Here is a 6,000-nt window from a genome sequence, read left to right as displayed (position 1 = left end):
TGTAAACTAAACTCTACGTCTACTTATTGGCTGGGTTTGCATAACTAATGATAGCTTGAGCGGAGCGAACACTGAGCATTAAGCTAAGTTAATTCTGTGTGGCTTGGCATCTTCTTCAAAGCCAGCCTGCTTAGTTGGTTTCTCAAAAAATCTTGCGCAACAATACCCCTCCAACAGGTTAATTCAGTAAGCAAGGGAGGCACGTTCTTGTGTCTTCCTAACCACCACAACATGAGGTGCACGGCTAATCACAAATTTCTTATCTCCCCTTGTTGAAACAGATAAAAGTGAGGTGTAGAATGTAAGGTTGGAAGATTATCAAACCCAACACGCTGCCGACTGCCAGAATCTTTCTCGCATTAAATTATTTAAAACAAAGAAAACAAAACTAGCAACAAGTTATTTCCGTGTTGAATCACCCAACTAGGCCCAGAACGTCCCACACTGAGTGGCGACATCTCCCTACTTCTGTAAGTCTACTTAGTTCTAGCTTTCAGATGGTATTGTAGTTGTAATTCTCATTCTTTCTATCTTTTTTACTGTTTGTAAGCCGCCCAGAATTACCTTAGTAGTAACAGGGGCAGTAAGTAAATGGAATCATAGAATGCAAAGATTGAAAGCTACCTTGAAGATTGATATGCTGCCTATCTCACTCTGAAAAGCATAAGGTAAGGACATAAGCTACTCCACATAATGGTAGTTAATGTGATTCTTTGTGTTCATGGCTGCAAATAATTAAGTTTTTGTTAAATTCTTGTTGGTTTTTATTTCTATAAACTAACTAGTCACTTCAGGTAATCGTTGGCCTTATGAATTGTCTGCGTAGGCAGGTAGACAGACAGACAGACATTGGTCTGACTCCCAGATCTGCCTCCAATGATAAGAAGAGATCAGATCAGATATCAGAAGAGACACGTGAGTTTTTGAGGGAGCTATGTTTACACAAACACACACTGGCATAGTTTGCTTAAGTGTGTTTTACCCAAGGCACCATCTATTAGGTCACGCAGCCAACGAAACTATAAAGCTACAGCTGAGAAACCAGAATGGCCGAGTTTACTCCCCGCACGCTAAACCACAAACAAGCCAGGCCCAACTGTGGTTTAGCATGTTGGGCAAACCTGACCAATAGACTAGCAAGCAAGACTAGCGAGCGAACCTTACCGACAGACTAGGAAGCACATGCAAGTTTTTCCGAATCAACGACGAGAACTATGAAGCTACATTTCGTTGTTAGGATGACTGGCCCTGTTGCCTGTGAAAAAACGAGGGTAATAAGAATCCCATAATTTAGAAATCAGAAACTTTCTCCGCTGTGGGGACCATTGGCCATCATAGCTCTCTAAACCCCCCATTGTGTCTTCTTGAAAGCAATCTGATGGGTTGGAGAGAGGCTGGAGCTGACATGATGCTAGCCTTCTCTCCAAGCCCCCAGAAACCCTCCATTTTCGGAGATAAAAGAAGTCATTAGCAAGGCACAAAAGGGCATCACAATTATGTCAATGTGCCTCTCCTTTGAAATGAATGGAATAACCTTTTATATAATCCCATTAGCATTTTCAGGGGGAAATGGTGGCATTTGAGCAGATAGTTAAAAGAATGCTGTTTCTTGTCTTGGCAGAAAGGCCAAAAGTATTATCTGATTTACTATCTCAGAATTGATATTCAACAATGTAGGGGAGTCTGGGCTGAACAGGGAATCAGCTCCAACCTACTAAGAGGTTGAGGTTTTTTTGTTGTTGTTGTTCATTTTTGCAAAGTATCCTAGCTGCACATCTTGCATTTTCTCAGCAAGGGAAAAGTTTTGAAAAGACATTGTAAAACTAATGTGACTATTGCCATTATTATACAACAATGGTTTGATTATGAGCCGTCAAATCATTTTCTGCTTCTGTCGTAGGTGTCTCCTGTTTTTTCTTCTTCTTGGGCTACTGGGTTTTTTTATTTAATTTACTTAAGATGTTTTGGAGGACTGTAGTTGGTTTGTGTGTTACTTAGTTGAGTAATAAAATGTGTGCAAACTTACAACCAAGCTCAGAGAGCACCAATCCAACCCTAAACTACAATTATCCTCTTCTGTTATAACTTTGCTTTGGTGCCATATGGTTCTTTCCTTGCTATTTGTTTTGGATCGATATCTCTGGACTACATTTACATTCTGGATCTTGGATCTGGATTTCTGATTTCATTTTTCTCATGAAACGTTTTGTTATCTTGTTCTATTCCATCTAATCCTTGGCATACCTAATCTGGCTTGCTCAGGCAGGCACGAAGGAAGCCATTGACCTCATTCAAGCACAGATCACAAGCGATAAACATTTGACCACACCCTGCAGAAGATTAAGATATCCATTTCTCCCCTTAGTACCCCACCCCACCCAAAGAGATCCTGGGCCCCATCCCCAACGCCTCTTGAGAGTCCACACTTTGACATGGTGTGTCACAGGAGTCACTGCAAATGAGCTAGGAGGCAATAGAAAATTTCTTAAATAAATAAATAACATCCGTTTCAAAAAAAGTATTTCTGCAACTGTACCGTTCACAAGTGAATCAAGCATTAGTATGTACAATAAACTCTGTATTGGACAGAAAGAAAAACAGAAAGAGAGGTGTATTATGACAAAAAAAAAGATGTTTACTATGAGTTCTTGGCATAATTGAAGATCTTACTAAAACAGAAGCCACCAAAAGAAATCATGAGAGCACATAAGATTTTAATTGCAAGATGCTAGCTGCGTAGCCTCCACCTGTCTGGAATTTCAGGAGGCTTCTTGGCACAATTTGGAGCTGATAATTGAAATATTATCTACAATAGCTTATGCAAATAAATCAGAGAATTAGAACTGCTCAGAATAATTTAGCCTCTGCTTTCCTTATAGACTAGCTCATATCAAACATCTCAAGGCAATTCACAAGACTAAAATCCAATATAAATATCCAGTAATGATGAAAGTAAACCATACCCTATCTCACAACCAGAGATAATTGAGCAGCTGGGGAGGCAGCCGGCTTCTAAGATGACTAAGGCAGACTCATGCCATGGTGGCATCAGGAAGAACCATTGGGGCCAAGGTGAGTATGGTCCCCACCTTTTTAAAAGTGCAACCAGGTTCAACGTGACACTCATCACTTCACAATGTTCCTGAGGTCAAACAAAGCATCAGTGATTGCTAGGACTGTTGGAAAGTTGGCACTGTTACCACCATCCATCTTCACACGTTCTGCAGCTTGTGTGGCTCTCCACCTTCTGGAGTGAACACCAAAGGTGCTGGACTGCAAAACCCAGCACTTTCCACAGCACCAGGGGCTTGCTGGCAGTACAGTTCCTTACCATAGCGCATGGGTCTCTCGGGAGATTTTTCCAAGACCTTCTCGGTTATCCATTCAGGACCAAGTTGAGTTGAGTTCAGGGAGGAGGAAAGGATGCTCCCTTGAACCCTGGATGCGGACTGGAAAAGGGTGCTTGAACTTCACGGACTATGCTGGGTGCAGAGAGGGTGGATGAAGCTGCTCTGCAGGACACCTATGTTTCGCTGGGTGCACGGCCAGAGTCTATGCCCTGCTTGCCATGCCCTGGCTACGATAATATGACTTCCCTGCAATAACGTGCCATGCCTGCAACGCCAGGCCATACCTGCAATAACATACCAGACCTGCCAGGGCAGCCATGCCATGCCATACCTGCAATAACATACCAGACCTGCCAGGGCAGCCATGCCAGGCCATACCTGCAATAACATACCAGACCTGCCAGGGCAGCCATGCCATGCCATGCCTGCAAGAACATACCAGACCATAGCTACCATACCCTGCCAATCAAGGCCGAGCCATGCCTTCAATAACATAACATGCCTGCCATGCCATGTTAGTCGGGGCCACGCCATACCAGCAAAAACATACCATGCCATACCAGCCATATCTGCCATGCCATGCCAGTCAGGGCTGTGCCATGCCAGCAATAACATACCAGGCCATACCTGCCGTGCCATGCCTGCAATAACATACCAGGCCATACCTGCCATACCCTGCCAATCAAGGCCAAGCCATGCCTTCAAGAACATAACATACCTGCCATGCCATGCCAGTCAGGGCTGTGCCATGCCAGCAATAACATACCAGGCCAAATTTGCCAGGCCATGCCAGTCAGGGCCATGCCATGCCATGCCTTCAGTCCCATACCCTACCATGCCAGTCAGGGCCATGCCATGCCTGGCACAACATACAATGCCTGCCAGGCCAGGCCGGCCCAGGCCAGGCCCCCACCCCATGCCGTCCCCCTAAGGCCGGACGGGGCCAAGGCTGCCAGACCCGGCGTCTCCCTTCTCCCCTGACCTCCTCCATCCTGGGGCAGCCCCCGCCACCTCCCTCCCACCCCCCGCCCCAGCTTCTCGGGCCGGTCCTTCGGGGAGGAGGGGGCTGGCGGGGAGGGGCACCCTCACTCGGGGCGGGAAGCGCCCTGAGGAGGAGGAGGAGGAAGGCCGCCGCGCGTGTGTGTGCGTGTGTGTGTGTGCGTTGTGCGAGCGAGCGAGCGGGAGAGAAGACCGAGCGAGGGAGGGCCCGGCCCGGCGGCGGCGGCGGCGGCGTCCCCGAGGCGAGCGAGCGGCCCTGTCCTGGCCCGGGAGGCCCCGCCCCTCCCCGCGCCCGCCCCTCCCCGCGCCCGCCGCCGCCATGTTGAGGCGGTCGCTGCCCGGCGCTGCTGGGTGAGGCCTGAGCGGGCCCGGGCGGCGGCGGCGGCGGCGGAGCCCGCGGCGGAGCAGCCCGGTCGGTAAGTGCGGGGGGGCGGGCGCGAGGCTTGGCCCGAGGACAGGCGGCGCGGCGGCGGCTGGGCCGCTCTTCGGGACCCTCGGCGGGACAGCCACGGGGCCCTCCCGGCCGCTTTGGTAGCCCACCCCGCGGCGGAGCGCTCGGCCTCGGCTGCGGGGCGGCTGGCCACGGGGCCGGGGCCCCGGAGAGAGGGGGCGTCGGCGGCTCTGGGCGACCCGCTGGGCCGGGCTGGCAGAGGCGGCCTCGCTCCGCTCCCTCCCTCCGTCTCTGTCTGCGGGGAAGCTGGCGGCGGCGGCGGCGGCGGCGGCTGCTGTGCCAGGCTGGGTCGCCCTGTGCCCCGGCTGGGGTCCTCGGGGAGGCCTGGCCCTCCTTCCTGGGCACTATGAATCTCTGCAGCCCCCCTCCACTCACCCACCCCACAATATATGGGTTCCCCCATGAGCAGCTTCCTCCTGCAGCCAGGTTGGCACTTGTGCCAGGCTGGTGCTTGCAAGACCTGCGCCAACTTTGGTGGCAGCTGCCCAGGCTCCCCAGTGCCCCTTCTTCCTGCCACTCTCCTCATCCTCCTGACCACCACCATCATCATCATCATCGCAGATCCCACTGACCCCGCCCCCATGCTGAAATGCACTTCTAAGCAGCAGGACCCCCTCCCCCGTTTGCAAACCCTCATGGGTGCAGGCCTTGCACCCCCAAACCACCCCCTCACCCTTATGCAACCCCTGTGTGTGTGTGTGTGCATGTCTGTTCTCCTGCCACACTCCCCTCGTATTGCACCCACTGGGCTGACCATGCCCCCGATGGGCATCGCTTTGCTTCCCCGTCCTTAATGGCCTGCTATCTGCAGAAGATTAAGAACAGTTTTGCATTGGTCCATTTGACTTGCACCCGGATGCACTGATGATACCCACTGACCCGATGGCCTTTTTGTAAGCCACCCAACTCCCGGCAGGCTCTGGGCAAGGCGGACTTGGCCAAAGAGAGCCATGCCCCATCCAGACTTCCAGCTCTGTGCAGGATACCCCAGGGGAGCTGTCCATATTCGTCTTGTTCTTGTCCCCCCATTTCTTTTTGACTCCCCATCTTTTATTAAGTGTTTGTTTCTCTCTTCCTGCTCCCGTGCCATTGCATTAATACTCTTTCCGATTTAGTGCATGGCGTTTTAGAGCTGCAGCCAATAATGTTTATGTGAGTTTAGCGGAGGAACAAGATACCATGATATTGTGGTTTGGTTTT

The 6,000-nt window shown here is 50.8% G+C and overlaps 1 protein-coding gene across 1 annotated transcript in view; it reads left to right on the top strand.

Annotated features, from left to right (window-relative positions):
* The first annotated feature begins 4,651 nt into the window (after positions 1–4,651).
* ZNF592 (zinc finger protein 592) overlaps positions 4,652–6,000 on the top strand; it is a 31,901-nt gene continuing 30,552 nt past the window's right edge. Inside the window, exon 1 of the mRNA XM_026709979.2 lies at positions 4,652–4,765. The gene's annotated coding sequence lies outside the window, so the exon portion shown is untranslated. The remainder of the gene's footprint in view (positions 4,766–6,000) is intronic.

The sequence above is a fragment of the Pseudonaja textilis genome, chromosome 13 (assembly GCF_049901715.1).
Source record: "Pseudonaja textilis isolate UNSWEBS1 chromosome 13, rPseTex1.2, whole genome shotgun sequence".
Taxonomy (NCBI): domain Eukaryota; kingdom Metazoa; phylum Chordata; class Lepidosauria; order Squamata; family Elapidae; genus Pseudonaja; species Pseudonaja textilis.
The sequence above is the reverse complement of the archived record's forward strand: the minus strand, read 5'-3'. Positions and strand labels throughout refer to the sequence as shown.